This window comes from Haliotis asinina, chromosome 15 (assembly GCF_037392515.1).
Source record: "Haliotis asinina isolate JCU_RB_2024 chromosome 15, JCU_Hal_asi_v2, whole genome shotgun sequence".
NCBI lineage: Eukaryota > Metazoa > Mollusca > Gastropoda > Lepetellida > Haliotidae > Haliotis > Haliotis asinina.
In genome coordinates, this window is record NC_090294.1 from 12,349,717 (window position 1) to 12,368,652 (window position 18,936).

The 18,936-nt window shown below is 41.1% G+C and overlaps 1 protein-coding gene across 5 annotated transcripts in view; it reads right to left on the minus strand.

The window, feature by feature from the left end:
• The window catches only part of LOC137265149 (5-hydroxytryptamine receptor 4-like), a 100,209-nt gene that overhangs the window by 12,663 nt on the left and 68,610 nt on the right, over nucleotides 1-18,936 (minus strand). Inside the window, exon 1 of one of the 5 annotated variants that reach the window (XM_067800471.1) lies at nucleotides 6,589-6,728. The exons of the other annotated variants lie outside the window; for them this stretch is intronic. The gene's annotated coding sequence lies outside the window, so the exon portion shown is untranslated. Of the gene's footprint in view, nucleotides 1-6,588; nucleotides 6,729-18,936 lie in introns of those variants that run through there. 5 annotated transcript variants of the gene reach the window in all.

Here is an 18,936-nt window from a genome sequence, read left to right on the forward strand (position 1 = left end):
TGATTTAACTTAACGTGGTAAGTGGGGGGCGGGATGGGCTATGGGTGATGATACACACAAACGATTCCTGTACAAAAATGCCCATTTTCCTTAACATATAACAGCAGTTACCCTTTATTGACAAAAATACGATGTCTACGTCGCCGATATACCAAATTTGGAATCCAATTGCTTTCGGGTAAAACGATTGGAAACGGCGGAGGACACACAGGAGCTGGAGGCGAAATTTCTAAAACACCAACATCTTTTATGCTTTCGTGATGTAAATAACAAGTAAATTAGCTTACCTTCACACACATTCACGCCCTGGAACGCACAAGAGACAGCAATTGTATTTGATGTGCGTCCATTCTATTATTCACAACGACTAAAACATTTCCTGGGAGATGACTTGAAGCACATCAAGGAATGATCGCTCTGTTAAGTCAGCGTTGCAGTTCGATAAAGTCGATAAGGTATGGATCGGAACGAGTCCAAAGACATTAGCGCGGTTGTGATACACGTCAGTGATAGTTACTCGATTCCCGCATAGTTACAATGTGTGACGCCCCTTTTCCGGCGTTCCCAGTTCAGATGTTGCTAAAAGCGGCGTAAAACTAAACTCATCAACTCAGTGACAGTAATACACTGTATTCTTAATAAAACATTGAAATGAATACAGCACCCCACCAGCATCGTGACCACCACCTGATGACAATGTCAACCGCCATGATCTTCCAGCAGAGTTACGAGAGTTTTAGTGCACACCGCTCTCCGTTAACATAGCCACTATAACTTGTTTCCGAAGCTTTCATCACGACCTTTATATACCTTATCCGCATACAGTTACCATGTTGCAGCACCCAGTTTGAAATTATTGCTTGAATAGGGAAAATGTCAAGTAAATTAAACTTTATCTGAAATACAATTTTGTCAAAGGTGCAGTAATCTTTGACAAAGACACGCGACGGCCATTTTTTCCGTCTTTCCATGAAATTATACATTATGTTATAACACTGCTGTCATTGACCCTAGTCAGTATCACTTGAGTGATGCTTTAACACAAATACTTGAACTTTGATGAACTGCCATTAAAACTGATTTTGATAAAGGAAGGACACACAAATATACTCTACATCAAATTGTTTGGCAGTGATGTACCTAGATGTAAGCACACCAACCTGTGGTAGATTACTTAACAGAGGGTACAGCTGAACCCACTTATACACTGTATCCCACTCGTGAAGATAAGGGTTAAAGTTGATCTTCAGCAGCCCATATTTGTGGTAAGAGGCGACTAATCGGATTGGATGTTTTCGGTTTTTTAAATAAAAATAAAATGAAAAACGAAACAAAACATTATAACACTGCATGGCATATGTAGATAGGAAAGTGCGGTTTTAACATCTCTCCGCAGCCGAACTCACCTCCGTAAATAAACGCAGCAAAACTGTTTCAGTTGAGGAAGACATGTGTGCATTACGTTGTACTAATGATGGGCAGATACCGGAGTAAGTGAACTGAGCGGAGATCTTCATGCATATTACAGAGGTGCAGTCAAGAGATTTGTTTTGAGGGGCAAAGCAGAAATATCAACCAACGATTACGTTAAACGATTTTCTCTAGTGATGAGTCCACAGGTCCTGCATGTTTGAGAGCCTAATGGTATTGTTTCACGCCGGGTTAAGAATAAACCTACTATATCTAAACTGGAGACGTCAGGACCAGGTAATACATAACTTTAATGAAGCGATAGAGGTTCACTGAACTCTCATAAACCAATACGCTATGCTATTGGGTTGTACCCGATGCTCACTACCATTGTCTTTTTACTATACATGTATCGTATCGGCGGTTTCAAAGTACCAGTAAGCAAGCAGTGGTGGAGGGATTCAAACTGGGTCTTCTCAGTGACGACGATCACTTTCACCAGAGACCCTCCAAGCTGCTTCTGACGGAAGTTAAGAAACCAAATGTCTTAATCCTTTAGGAACATGTTCCTGAAAGACACAGGTGTAGGAGGTGATTTTAGACTGTTCCAGAGGAAGGTGCATTTGAAGGTTGTATAAGTCCATAACATAACGAAGTCATACCAGCCGTCTCCAAAAGTGACGGGGCACGGGTAGGCCTATTATCCTTGCACTGCAATTAGGGTGAGACTGTACACGTTCCCAGGTTTGTCAAAAGCGTTGGAGTAGCTCGGCGGTTAAGGTGATCGCTCCTCACGCCAATGACGGATTCGATTCCCCAAATGCGCACAATGTGTAAAGATCATTTCTGGTGCCTCCGGAGTGGTATTGCTGGAATGTTGCTCAGAGCGGCGTTACATCATATTCACTCTCTCACAAACTTCGAAGAGCTGGCTATATTATGCTCTCCGGTTTAAGGCGATGAGAGTACTGCTATAACTAAAAAACTGACTAAACAAAAGTCACTGACCGCAACTGAAAACTCGAGGAGATGAGACAGACAGGAGCATATCTGAATGCATGCATAATTTAATATTTTAGTTCTTCATTATCTGCTTATTCAGAGTGATTATTTCCACGGCTACCTTTTATCTTTGCCAATTTCGGCATATCTGAAGCGTAGGTAATCTCTCGATTTACTTTTGCTATTATCCAATGAAAACAGGTTTAGTCAAAGGCCCCGCCCCACACAAGCTCCTCACACCCCGTGTGGTCTGGAGCTTATTCTGACGCCGTTTCCCGAACTGCGCGTGTGCGTATCCTATACGAGGTAAACCTAGCGTGAATAATGAAGGCTATTTTGAGAGTAAACTTACCTATAACTAACTGGCATATACACACATGTATCTGTAAGTGTAGTGTTCTCCAGATCCTTCTACAGAAAAAAGTTGTTAACTATTACTACATTCCTTTGCAATCCAGACACATATCGAAAGTACGAAAGTTATATTTTTCACCTAAAATTCCACAATGTCTTTACTCTGGTGGGTTCGAATCCTTGATGGGACTCAGCCCACAAAGCGCCATAATTTGTGCTTTACCTAGAAAGTGTAGTGCTTTATTTTGGCCTAATTAAGAGCCTTCATTTTAATGTTTAAGAGTTCAGAATAGCCAGGTTTAGTCAATAGATAGTCACCAATGTGTCCGAAAAAGTGAATCTTTTCAGCTAGTATTAATGTTCCCTACTCATTATTGTCTACCCAAGAAATCTTGTGGTGGGAGCAATGCTGAAAACTGCTTAAAACAACAATCACTCATTTACAACAAATTGACACAAACGAAGAACTCACGATATCTCGAACACAATATAACCATACAAACCCTCTCCTAGATATTTTGCTATACATCTGAATACATATCTGAACACATCTGAACATATCTGAACACATCTGAACATATTTCAATACATCTGAATATATCTGAACATATCTGAACACATCTGAACACATCTAAACACATCTGGACATATCTGAACATATCTGAATGAGGCACTACGAAAAAAATATATAAAGTTATACATTATCTGCATGTTTCATAATGACAACACTGGTATGATATTATTGTGGTGCGCGCATTAGAACAGGGAGACAAGCACGCCTGAGGATAACGTCATATAACAACGACGTTAACGATGGAATGGTACCGGAAATAGTAAAACACAATGATAACAGAAATGTCACTTCAACAACTACAGACGAACATACTCTAAAGCAAACACAGGTGCTCCAGAAGTATAATGATAATATTTGTTAAGGAGTCCTGAGGGTTGAAACTGCGATAGTCTAGATTTGCGAAGTAGTCTATACTTGTATGGGTCGCACTGACTCTATTTGTTCATTGTCTGTGTCATAGACTACTACAACTACTACTTGTTTATTATTGCTGGCTGGACAAGCAATAAATTTGGAGTAACGTGTTTTTTAACATACGTCTTAAAAACAAAAGATAAATCCAAATGGACACTAAAACATTGTTAAGAAAAGCCTCTTGAACAAACTAGACTTGCCAAAATTATTCCTGACTTGAGTCGGATTATTTTTCAAAGGTTGACAAACTAATAAAGATGTCCAGAATTGGTGTTCTACTACCTTAGGCTGCTTTGCGTGAAAGTCTTCCTATAACTGAAATGCCGTACACGGCAAGGGTAGTACTTCGTCAGAGCGCTTTTCTCATGTTAGCTCGAAAAGGTTATAATTGTATTAAAAAGGTTTGGCCGCGTACCATCATGGTAACGACAGTCCTGAAACTGTTTGAATCTTCTTGCAATTTCTTTGAATGTACTCAAGTGTCAAAGTCACTTGCTATGCGTGTGGCCATATCGCACATGGCGCCACAGTTCGACGTGCAGAATTATGTCCCTTTGGAATGCTCCAAACGCTCCGATTATATTTCTTGGTTTCCCAGCACAGTGCCGTGCAAGCTGATAAACGTCTAGACTGACATCACTTTGAACTTTCCGCCCACAACAACATGGTTTGCAGTGATAAAACTAGACTCACAGCTATTCTCTGAAATGTTTTAAACTAAAATAAATTACAATGAAAAGGAGCCCCCACATTTTTTTGCATTTTCAGAAAGTGTGGTAATCTACATGCGCCACACGTTCTAGACTTGCATAGGCTACATTGGAACATTATTTCAGGGTCTATATGCCAGACTATAACAAAACTAGAATACTAATCTAAATCCATGATTGAAGAAGTTGGATGTTTTGGTTTGTGCGCATAACGTGTGCGACGGGATGTGACAGTAGGAACGCGTATTTATGTTACGCAGTTATGTCCCTTTATCTTGCTTCTAATCATACTTCTAGATATTTTTGATCATACAAGCATTTATCCTGATGTAATACGTAAAATTTGGAAATTTAATTTTGATATGCTGTTTTCATTGCAGATAATGTTGATATCCTCTGGTAAAACACTTTATTTTACTTCTGAATATTAATCTCGTGTGAATTTACTATATAAAACTTAATTTATATATTGTTTTAGTTTAAACTTCACAATTAGATTCGGGACACATTTTTTTACAAGATTATACCAAATTTAACAATTTCTTGATATTTTGTATCCAGCCTCCTTAAGGTGATCCACGTGTCTACCGACTAAGGGCATTCGATGTGCCTATTTATAGCTTATTTACAATTCAGGAGTCATCCTCTATTGTTTCCCCGTCTGGCAATATTGTAACAGTACATTCATGGTCAGGCTGACACTGTATATAACCCTTAAAGAAACGTATCAAGTATACAATCAATGCAATTCTCCTATTGTTCATCCACGTTTCAAGAGTACATAATGTTTTATCCATAATTCAAAGCTCTTTGAAACAATGGGTGATACAATTAATTCAGCAAACAAAGGCATAGTCATGTTTTCACGAACACCTTGTATGGTGAGGGGCGGTGGGGTAGCCCAGTGGTTAAATGACTCATCACGCCGAGCACCCGGGTTCGATTTCCTACATACGTATATTGTATGATGCCCATTTCTGGGGTCCCCCGCTGTGATAATGCTGGAATATCACTCAAAGCGGCGTAAGCAGAGCACACTCGCTCACTGTGTGATAAATGTCACCACTGCAGTACAATGACTTGGTTAGATCCAACACCTATTGTTTAACGACCTGTAACAGATTTGTAAGAAATACGAAACGTATTGCTTAAAAAAGTTAACAAAATCAAACCTGCCACTTAGTACAAATGGAGTTCAAACAACTTCGAATCGAAATCAGCCAATGGAGATTGAGTAAACACAAAGGCATGTGATTCTCGCATATTCTCACGAAAAACTCCGGCGACGCTTCCATACATTAGAAGTTGAGTAATAAGGACTTCATGAAACGAACACACTTAGTCAAACGTCGGTACATTATGTACATAGCTGATCAGGACAGAATATGGTGTTAAGTGCTTTGTTCGGTACCGGGAAGAAACATGGTGGAATCAATAGCTCTTAGACAAACTTGACGTGTTATGCTCGGGTTAACTGTAAAATTACCTCACGAGTCTTGGAAGGTTTAGCACGTTCCTGGGGCCTTGAGATGAACTGTCGCCTGTATTACATTTATACGTATGATGTTAGGGATTTTATCTTGGCTTGGTTAAATGTCGAGAATATGGACGTGTGCTGACTGAAGGGAAACACGTTGTGAATTAAGATTTTGTCGAATTCGGAGTGAGCTTTTCTCACGACACATGATAACGTTCAACCACTGGCCCGCTAGTAAAAATCAAGTCGGTCCAGTAAATGTTCATAGTTACAGGTCGGACTGACTAGTGGATTTTCAAGAGGTCATTTTGTAGATATAACACTATCTCCGGCTTGTTAAGTTATGATACACTTATGGTCTGTTAAAATGATCATCATATTAGCAGCTTAATGATGAAGCCAGTGCCATGTACATATACACAGCAACAAAAAGGACAACTGCGCACAGACATAATATGCAGCACACTGAAACAAACAGGGAACAGACTCACAAACATCATATCCACAAACACACAGGTCACAGTCACATATGAGGACAAACAGACAAACGTTTTTAGCCTACTTACAAACACTCAACTACTCCTGACTGTCTCCTGCCGACACCTGCCGACACCTAAGACTCCAACGTATGAAATTGTTTAACATACCTTCCATGCATCTATGTCGAGCCGAGTTGCCAGTCAGGTAGACTGAGCGAGCGTTCACGAATACTCCACCTGTACTTTACTCGACCGAGCAATGGTGTCTCAAAACAACACATGTATCTGGTTAACGCGCTGAAGCGTAACATAGGGCTCCTTATCTTACACTTAGAAGTCGGGAAACACAAACGCCGGGTTAAAAAAACCTTCAGCACACATTTTCCTGTTTTTTAACCAACGTAGCATAGGATGACGTTATATGGATGGAAATTTCGTTACCGGAAGTCTTTGAACGTGACACATCGAAGGAAGAAAACATGTTTTCAGGTCCTCCCGTGTACTTCCGCTTCCGGTTAGTCCGGTTTTCGTATTAGGGCGTTATGGATCTACAACTGTGATATGTAGAGGCCTAAAGGCATGGCTAAAAAGCGCTCGAATTTCTAATGGCCGCGTGACCGCCGTCGGCAACGCAGCTGCTACAGCGCAGCGGGCTAGTAACATTGAATCCACACACAATAATGGCCCAACCATGCATACAAGAGATAGCAAGTGTTAGTCGATGATATTTGGTGGGGAATAGTTGAAGGTTTATGTTAAAATAGACCACGCAGAGAAAAGTAATTTCGACTAACCTATCGATGATTTCATATTTTACCATATATTACCAGATATTAACTATCGGGAGAAAGCGTTATTCAAATGCAGTTGTATGGGGACACTGTGGATATAACGTCACCGAGCTTTGTTCTTCTCATGTGAATACCGCTTCATAACGCTCTGTTCACAACGTGAATACCGCTTCATATTGCCCTATCCATAACGTGAATGCCGCTTCACATGTTCACAAGGTGAAAACTATTTCATAACGCTCTGCTCACAACGTGTGTACCACTTCACAACGCTCTGTTCATAACGTGAATGCTAGTTCATAAAGCTCTGTTTACAACACGAATAGCACTTCAACCCGCTCTGTTCATAAAGTGAATAACACTTCACAACGCGCTGTTCACAACGTGAATACCACTTCACAACTCTCTGTTCACAACGTGAATACCACTTCATAACGCTCTGTTCACAACGTGAATACCACTTCACAACGCTCTGTTCACAACGTGAATAGTGTCATTAAGTTGCCCTGTAATCAATAACTGGAAAATCAGATCATGTTCTAGTTTTGTGAAAACCCTACCCTTGCTTCCCGGATTCACCAAAGTGGTAAAGGTTAAAAAACTCATCACGTCGAGCAAACACCAAAACAACACGGGCTAAAGAAACATCGGCCATCGAATTGAAATACTGCTCATAACGGTGCTTTGCTTATGCAAGCCGACGTCAGGCTAGACATATTTCATGCATCAAGCCATAAAGTTAATGTGTTTGTGAGAGACAAATAACAAGTACCATAAGCCTTGAGGACATTCAAAGTGTTTCTCATGGATACTGGGAGATGACACATGTAAGTCAATCTTAAACCACATTTTTTATCAAAGTTTGAGTTTTATGAACAAATGTCAGAACACTCACTAAATCATACACAGATCGGACCGGCTTTATTTCTTACGGAACTGCTGTCAGTGAAAGAAATGTATGCAAATAGCTATGGATCGGACTGGATGAAGCTCTGTATATATTGACCACAGTCACTTCTCGCAGACAGGTACGTATCAACCGTAAATCCCATCCTTTGACATCAGGAAACCTGGGTCTATTCATATGACTCCCAGTCTTATCGCCATCATTAATAAGTCCCTTGCTAACGCGCCAGGTCGTGCATGGCCTACTGATATGAGCCGTGGCTTAGTTGCAGATAAGCATGGTGTCTCGTAGAATGTATTCACACAGGGTGGGTGTCAGTGGTCTAACACACACGGGATAAAAACTGTTACGGGTGCAGGTTTGAATGAATGGTAGAATGGCTGGGAAATTACGAAGCTGGTTCCCAATAATTTGGTGGTTATTTCCGACATGCCACGAAAACGATTGTTTCTGTCTATTGTGGGTTTGTCCGGGGTTTTTTTTGTCGTAATCTTCCGGCTGCAAATATTGCTCGATTTTTAGGAAGATTTCTCGTTCCTTACACTGTTGTTTCTATGTAATTTGGTTTTGTCCGGTTTATCTGTCGAAATCTTCCGGATGTAAACCTTGCCCGGATTTTAAGGAAGAGTTACCTTTCCTAGCAGAGTTGCGAGTCTTGCGACCCATAGCTATGAGGGTCAGCACAGATTAAAACCCATGTTATGTCCACAGAGCTGTCTTTGTCCTTCGTGCCGACTTTGTGGAAAACATGTACGATCTGTGTCAGATAAACGTCCAGACATTCCTTAACAAACACCTGTTATAACCAAAATACTTGAAACATAACCCATGAGCTCACTGGAGCTGAAGAACAGCAACAGCCTGTTTACGATCAAATGAAGTACGTATGAAACTTAACCAACAGTGTGGAAGGAAGAATTATCCGTCGATAGTTTACAAAAACAAATACACGTCTTCAGAATACAGACAATATTAGATTATTTATAAACGTGGGGTCTCGGGTTGCACCAAACGCCCCTCCCCAAATGTATTCCTGAATACCGTTACATTCGTTGCCGTTAGTGTAAAGCTTCACATTTACTATTTCTGGCGACCCCGTATCCTTCTCTGGGATGAAACTGAGAACAGGTTATAAAAACAAGTTTAATTAAGTAGTTTAAAGTTTCTTAGACGCATTTTTATGAGGCACAGAGATGTAAATTGTAGAGATGATGATTTTGTACAGGTGAGATGGGTCAACGGGATCACCTGAGCGAGCGTTTCTTCCACGGCTGGTGTATTCTGTATTTTTTGCTCTTAATTAGAACATTGCAGGTAGTTTTCAAGGTCTGGCTGTCTTATCCAGTGCATGCTATCACTCTACAGTGTTGCTTTTGTACATGAATTAATCATTTGAACTCAACAGTCTATAACCTTTCTAGTCACGGCAGGTTCGTTAGTTTCGTCTCGGTGACTTTTATCTACGTCGTACCTGGTTGATTGGTGGGATTGGCTTATTAACTTTCTTCCTGGTACTGGAGTTCTAGTGTACGAGAAAGTGGGTCTGCTCATAGCATGGAGTCGGGTCTGTCTACCTCATACTAGGTTCTAGTGTTGAATGTGTCTGCGCTCATGGCGTGAAGTCGGGTCTGTCTACCAGATGCCAGACTCTAGTGTTGAATGCGGGTGTGCTCAAAGTGTGAAGTCGGGACTGTCTATTTAATACTAGACTCGAGAGTTGAATGGGGTTGTACTGAAAATGTGAAGTTAGGTCTGTCTATATGATACTTGGCGTTAGAGGTTAAAGTGGGTGTGCACAAAATGTGCAACCGAGTCCATCTGTTTTATACTGGGCCGCATTACGACCAGAATACAATGCATTTGGTCTTTTCTTATCCAGAATTTCCACGATGGTCTGCTTTTGTGAAGAAGTAATCGAGTGATTGTTTTTCAACAATGGAGCAATTGTACATTTAGTGATTGTTTTCCAAGTATGGTTCTCGTTTCTCCACTGAAGACATTTATTCCCCCACCGTCCATTTGGATGGATGGGCTTGAACTACATATTTGGATCTCTGTCCACCAGTGACAAACCGGAAACATTAAGACTTTCCTCACCATTACGCAGTCAAACCGGAATGTGGCCCACCTGATTGTGTTCATCCCAACTCGTCCATTATTGACTCAATCTCTTCGCCGTAAGATAGCACAATTAAGGCTATTTTCCATCTGGATTTGGGAAGAAATTTCAAATGAGGACCGAAAGGACTTCATGCTGGAGAGTACGGATAATAATGTTATTACTTCACTGAAATCTGGACGATGAAATTTACCACCAAACACTGTTTTGGGGACATATTTCTGTCACAAAATAGCTTTATTTTTTTTAAACAAAAAGAAATATTTAATAAACATACCTTTTCATCATGCAAGGGAATACAACCGGGTATCTTTTACTGTCCACCAGTGAACCAAACGTCCCAGACAAAGCACGGGCTAGTCGTGTACGTTGATGGCAATTACAACACCCTCTACATAGCGTCACAACGAAGACGATATCGTGGAACTGGATTGTGCAAGTCTGAAGGCTTAATAGACCTTGGGTGTGCCAGGTTAACTGTAATAAATCCTAATTCAATCGAATCACTTGCAGGCGTCTAAAATCGTTCTACTTTCTAAAGGCTATTGCTTATTAATGCAGTAAGAGTGATTGATTATTTTCATATGTCTGTGAGAAAGCGCCCGTTGACGAGTGTAGATGCTGTTCAAGTCGACAGGGGAGGCGTGTGATGAATATGAACTCCAGCACTTCCATCACTCCTCACTATCTGCGTTGAACTGTCAGAACAGGTTCAAATGACTTCTATATTTGGGATGCGTATAACTTAATTTGGTTAACACGATTACTATTTTTGCAAATCAAGTTCCTGTTACTGACTGTTGCCGTGTCGATGTTCCATCGTCAGACGTATCATCTACATAAAGATCAAAGTGACCCTGTCTATATCGACAACCTATTCAACAAACATATAATCAGGCAGAGAAAGGGATAATTTTCTTCTACTTTATCTATGTCCAGTTTAGAAATGTCGTTATAAGTTCGCAACATCGATCGCACAGTGCGTCTACATATACAAATACCTATTTATAAATAAATGGTAAAAAACTGACTGAACCCTTTAAGTGCTCATTCCGTTTAGGAGGACAATAAAATATCATCCTTGCACGATATATGTCTTTAGCATTGTCTAATGTCGGCACTCCGCGTGTCTCGAACTATTTCTAGTCAAGGAGGATATTATCCTTGAACAATATACACCGATAACATGGCCGAATAACCCCTCTCCACATGTCTCGAATTAAATAACTTAATTTAGGACAAAGTCAACATTTTGTCCGGACACAAGATATAGATTTTAGCAAATATTTCAGAAATATCACGGCGGGGGACTCCAGGAATGGACTTCACACATTGTCCCCATCACTACAAAAATAAGCTGGTTTTCGGAACACTGAAACTGAGAAGACCCAGGATTAACTTTCTGATCGCGGTTGAAAGGAGTTATATACACATATACAAATATACTATCCCCAAAAAGAAACGCATAGGCGATTTGTATTTGTAAAAATCCATTAATCATCTACTGCGTTTAAACAACCGTCAAAATATGTAACGAAAATGTTGGAAAGAAGATTATACACACCTGCACCAATAAACAATCGATTTTACCTAAAAATGTTGATTTTGATGATATTTCTGAGGGATTGAGAGGGATTAGAAAGGCATTGCCACTGCGAAACAGAAATCATCTTCCAGTTGAAACTGTGCAACAAAGAGCATACGCTATCTGGCAATAAAAATCCAGATTACTTCCAGAAATTGGCATTCGTTTTGAAGGAGTTTCAAGATGAAATCATTACGTCACACCTTGACTATGCGACACGGAACATCGCCATTGAAAGAAAGCATGCTGGAGATTACCAATCTTCTGTTGCCAGGCATCTGAATGCTAGTCTGAGCAAGATATCTTGGCTTGCGGCTCGTTGCATCCAAACAGGCATAAGAAAAGACCCAAGACTGGTACATCCAGGTATTACAATTGCGCGATCCTACTGCCACGGATGAGAGCACAACAACCAGGGCGCCTGGACATCTGAGCATATCAACCTGTCAAACTGTACGGAACAGGTTGAAAGAGCTTGGTCTGAGAGCCAGGAAACCCGACGTCGGAGTCGTGTTACGTCGTCACCATCGCACCCAACTCCTCCGTTATCTAAAAGTATTCATTTGGTTGCACAGACATTACCTCCTTTTAAACTGGTGTACAATTTCATGCACTGAGGTATATTTGTGGACGATTTATACATGTTTGACAATACAACATTTTCGCAACAGATGTCTTTCGGGTAGTATACCAGCGCCTTGAGCAAGCACTAGCTGTATGGATGTGTGCACTATATAAATATCCTATAATAATATTGACATGTTCCAGAGTATCTGCCTGGCTTCGTATTCAAATATGTGACAAAGCATTTATCGATTGTTATTATCTGTCTCAACTTTACATTTGGCAGCATAGCAGGTCTAAACCAATTCAGAATGGAAATGAAAAAAAAAAGAACAAATGGACGCAATCTGAACTCCAGTTTCCATTACAAAAAGCTTATGGATCTTATTGGCCGAAAAGGTTCCATATCGCAACTGATCCTTCAAGTCTAATCCATCATGATGATGTGTTAGTCAGTGATCATGAGTGTCTGTGTCCACTTTACCCCTGTGGCTTTAGCAGCTGTTACTACACAGAATCATCTCTTGCCTCATCAGTCCACAATGCTGTGTCGTCCTTATCATCGAGTGCCACCAGGACATTCTGAGATTATAGTGATAACGCTGAAGTGTGCCAACACAAACCCGTGCATCTCCACAGTTTCACTCGTTGCAGAACACGTCTGTAGTTATTACGCTGGTTACAGGGAGCGGCTGTTGTTATTGAGCTGGTTACAGGAACCGTTGTAATTATTGCGCTGGTAACAGGGACCGTCTGTTGTTATTGCGTTGGTTACGGGAAACACTTGTAGTTATTGCGCTGGTTACAGGAACCGTTTGTAGTTATTACACTGCATACAAGAATCGTCTCTTTTCATTACACTGGTAACAGGAACCAACTGTATTTATTACTCGGGTTATAGGAACTGTCTGCATTCATTACGCTGGCTTCAGGGTTCGTCTCAATTGATTTCATAGATTTATAGGATTCATCAGTACTTTTTACTGGTTGCAGGACAAACCGGTTACATAAGCATTTTATTCAACAAGCGACCCATAGCTGACAGGCATCCCACGGGTAGTCCCTTACGTCCACGAACCTGACAAGATTTACCCTGCCAGAAACGTTCATCAAAACCCTTGGGGAGGGGCAAACATGGCGTTCATCACGTCCACCTCTTCATGTAAATGTCTGTCAAAATCTTCAGTGGCCCTCGAAGGGCAACGAAAAACCGGCCAGGTTCGAGTTTAGCCATTGAAATAAAGTTTGCACCAGCACAATGATACCGTCGTTTACACACATTAATCTCATATATCGATAATGTTCCTTAAATGTTCTAACACATATAGTACAATGTAGTACTGGCGTAGGCAGCCAAATAGAAATGGAACCCGGAAGTGAAGTATTCCTGTAAGTAGGCGTTTACCACAACAATATGGTGCTGACAAACCAATAATCAGGGTGGGTGTGATATTCGAACACTCTGTGATATGTACCCACCTAACATGTAATCAGAGACCCTAAGATTGCATACACACACACACACACACACACACACACACACACACACACACACATGAATACGATATTCTCTACGCATATTGGAGAAGAATACATCGCTTATCTACCTTGCACATCTGTGGTTATCAATATGTGATTATATTTATATGCTTTTGCAGTGATATTGAAACTTGTCGCATTTTCGTTCTTTTTCACAAAGTTTCAGCCATGTAAAATATGCATTTTGAATTCATATTAGACAATACTCTGCGTTTGAATATTCAGATGGAATACAGATCAGCCAGCGCTATGTGTCCGCACTCGGTCTTAAATTGTGTAGATTCGTCATTTGTCCCAACAATACTGTTTTGTCTGTTAACACAGTTACATGTAGACCCTAGATATGTATAACTGTTATTTGTAATTCTTTAACCCCGTGACCCCCAAAGTCATGCCCAATGTTAACCAAAAAATACGATTAATTTTGTATTTGTTCTTCAGTTATAGACACAGATGGTGCATTGTATTATCAGTCAGTTCACTGACTTTGTCTGTATTTTGCACTTGTTCTGGGTTGTGTTTTTTTCAGAGTAACACTCAATATACAGTGGAAGCTGTAAAAACCAGCATCTGTCCAATCCGGCAAGTTGGGAACACCGGCACACAATCTCAACCCCACCCGTGGCTTGTTCATTTACCATCAGCTCTACAATCCATCACTCTGTTTAAAACCGGATTATTTCTTCAGTCCCAATGAGTGCCGGTTTAGACAGCTTCCACAGTACGAATAGGGGTATCGTAGCTGCCAAATGACCTAAAGTTTGCAATGCTTAGTGCTTCGTAACGTTTAAATTTGGTAGCGCTTTGAAGCGTTTTGGACAAATTCAGTTTTCAAGGATCTTTTCGTTGGCAGACTGCGTCGCTTCCACCTCCCACTGTAATAAAGGTGAGGGAGAATATGAAAGTTTATGACTTAGCTTTAGAAGGTACTGTAATCATATATGGATTCATTACTTCAGTTTGTGACGGGGACTAAAGCAGCACTGTTGTAAGCATCAGTGTGGTGTCCAGACTTGTGAATGCATTCTAAGTTTGTCCCGACTGTTCCTAGGTTTGTTGTGCCGTTTCTGTGTACATTGGGTACTCTGAGTAGACGACGTCTTTGCAACACTTACAGCTTTACTCTGACAGTGTTGACTCACACTGATATAACTGGAATGCTTTTTAAAGGGCATTAAATGCAACAAAATCTCTCTGACGCGATCCTGTCAAACAAATAGTCAGTCGAGTGGCCTTACTTATATTGAGAACACAAATTCACGTCAGATCTTGTAATATGGCACTCGGAACTGCCAGCTGTAATGATATGATCGATCCGAAACACAGTGATATGAAGAACTAATATTTCTAAAATGTGCCGTCTCTATATGCAAGATACATTTAACGTGCAAAACAATTGATTTAGAAGTCTAGACTACCGAGAAAGCCTTCAGCTGGTTTGAGAACCGTCACATTACAAAACTGACACTATTTGGCGGATTGATTGACACATCTCCACACAGATATGAGTTGTTGGTTGAGAAACACATGTTGATGGCCCGACAAGGCTCTCGACACATAGAAAACCGTTATCTTTACACACGGCTTGCTTCTACCAGACAGAACGTACACAGATGTACATATTCTTTGAAATTACTGTTAACTTTGTTAATTTCTGTATTTTCAGACAAACGAGCTCTCTGAAGAGGTACGATGTTCACGGTCTGATCGCCATTTCCAGTTAAGGTCTAGACGTTGTAATTAGTGATTTACAAGTGAAACGGACACACTGTTAACACCTTCGCAGAACATGAACTGACAGATAAGCAAATTGACGTTTGAAATACTCAAAGAATCTATTAGAAATAATCCTTCCCGTAGACTTCCGGCCTTCTTGCAGAGAGTGAGTATGTTTTTACGCCGTTTTAGCAATATTTAGGTATTGTCCCAACCTAGCGTCTAAAACGTTGACACTGGAGGTCCGGGTTCTCTTCTCCAAGTGGGTACAATGTATGAAACCCATTTCTCGTGTTCCCTGCTGCGATGTTGCTGGGATATTGCTAACAGCGTCGTAAAACTGAACTCACTAATTCGCTATACCCATGTAGGATCCGCGTGTTCACCACCAGGCTAGTCTGACAGGAACTAAATGTTGGATTAATCGTCGTGGATTCCTCATGCATGATACCTGGTCTTGCTTAGAGGTGACAGGTGGACATTAATATGGTCTTCTTACAAAAGAGGATTTTTTGGGGTCATAGAATAACGCTTCATTCATTCTCTCACAGTTCCTTCGGTCTTCTAAGCAATGACCTCCTTGTTGAAGCGCCGCATCCCAGCTTAGCCGAATAATCACAGTTGTATTGCTGTTCCTTGTCTTTATCATCCTTCCAGACGAAACAAACACGAATAACAACCTATCAAACGTCTGTTCTGGACAATCATTGTTTTTCTTGGGTATTTCCCCTGTCAAATCATTTGCCTATACAGCGCCCCCTGCAGAGATCAAAGGGAGACAAATCGTTGAATGAGAGACAAAGTAGCTAACACTTGAGTAATTCTGTCATTCCCGAGTTGGTCAGTCCACAAGTCGGAGTAATTAGCACATCCACCCTTACGGCAAGTCCGCCATCTCGATAGCTTTGATGTGCCCAATAAAGGAGGAATTACTCGTGACAATGCAAGTTATTTGTGTCTGGGACTGGGCTACTAAAATCCCCAGCAATGCCATCAAGAATGTGTGGCACTGTAATAAACGCCCCGAGGGACTGCCCACCGCCGCTGCCACAGGTGCGACGAAAGGCTGAATGCAGATGTGGCAATACAATAGAGTAAATCATTCCCTACTTCGGCTGCAATGGTTCCACCAGACAGCAACAGCCCAAAACACAAGTGAGTTCCACTGGAAACATGATCCCTAATACATTCGCCGATGGTATTCCCAATCTGCAAATTTCCCATGTTCACCATGCTTGATAGGGTATTTCAGAGTGTGATCGATACAAGCCAATGCTTGACTTACTGAGACAGAACAGACGTAAATACCTCATGCTTGGCACATAGTGGGGTAATGGTATCCTATGCTTGACGCCTTGCGCCAAAACCAGGGGAAAATGGATCCCTGGTACCCCTTGCTAGACACCTCCTAGGACCTCGGGGGCTCTTTATATCCCAAATGTCCCGGGTTTGACTGAGTGAGGGTATTAAAAAACAGAATGAATTACTAATACCCGCGCAGCCTAGTGGTTAAAGCGTTTACTCATCACGCCGAAGACCCGACTTCGATTCCCCACATGGGTACAATGTGTGAAGTCCTCCGATGTGTTATAGCTGGAATGTTGCTAAAACCGTACCGACGTAAAACCACACACACAGACACAGACATACACACACACACAGACACACACTCACACACACACACAGACACACACACACACACACACACACACACACACACACACACACACACACACACACACACACACACAGACGTTCCAGTGTTGAATGCTAATCCACTTGTATGGAAGGGCCAGAGCGACTGTGACCACTTTTCGACGACTTTATGTTTTATGTCAAATATGATTTACGATACTGCTTCAACATACTTTGTATATCAATATACTGTAACTGGCATTTCCTACAATGAGATCAGCAAGACTCACTATAAGAAGATGTAACCATAACAAATTTGGGTGATCAGGTGACCGCGTTAATGACAGCGGCATTAGACGTTAACGTTAGGTGCACGCGATGTGTGACCAGTGTGCCACATGCTAAATGGCCATGTTTGACCGCATGTACGCAGGAAAATACTATTATGGCAATCACACCGAAGCTCAGCCTTTCCACACACAGAAAGGCAATGCTTGTTTAGTGCATTCTGTTAGATCTGGTCTTCAAAAAACCCATTGTAAATGACGACTAATGGGATTGAGTGGTCATGCTCGCCGACCTGCTTGGCACATGTCATCGTGTCCAAACAGCGTGCATTGACGCTCATCATGTTGATCCCTGGATTGTATGGTCAAGACAATTATTTACGGACCACCGCCATATTGCTGGAATATTGCGGAAAGCGTCCACAACAAAACAAAAACAAATACCGAGCCTAGCCATCTTGTTTCTCACGACAAAGCTTGGATACTTAAAAGACCTAAGACTGGCTTCCAAAATGTGACAATAAGCTGATCTCCCTGAAAGAACACTGTCTTTAATGTACTTGAGCTTTCTGGGTAAAAATTCTTCTTTAGGCATGCTGTTCAAACGGGCCTTTTGTTCAGTCATCTGGAAAGGCTAACCCATCGTAAAGTCAGTTTCGATTGAAGAGTTCAATATCTTGCCATCACCAATACCTAACTCTTGTCTCTTGCAAAGTAACTCTCTGAATGTGCGATGGAACATCTAAAGGAAAGTCACTTCCGGTGTAACTTCCGGTTGCGTCGATTGTCACTACGAGTGACATGATACAGAACAGATTGTCGGCTTCTTGGTGACGATACAACTGACAGAGCGAAACCTATTTGAATGTGGACTAATAATCTTCTCACTGCGAGATCCGAGAAGCTACAATGCTCCTGACAATGACACTCAAGATGAAAGACAGAGCTCGTGTCCCTATCCTTTCATCTGTCCATTGGCAAAACAGATGAAAATGGCTTTTCATGTGATGAGTGAAGTAATTCCAGCCTTATACATACAGATGAAATAGGGGTTGCAAACTTACAAGACAGCATTTTCCAAAGGTTTGACCAGCTCATAACGTATATAACATCATTGTTGAAAGTAACAAAAAGGGTCGTGATAAGGTGACTTTTAGCATTTGAGATTGTGACAGCCTAAAGTTCATGAAAGACCATATGATGAGAATGTCGTTTGCGCTTGTCTGTCAAAGGCAATTTTAACTTCAAGATCGCGACAGGCAGTTCTGAGTCAGGAAGAGCAATATTCACATCGAGATGTCACGGAAAATAATATCCGTATCGAGTTGGCAGTTAAAACAATATTCACTTACAGATGCCAAGGAAGACGATAT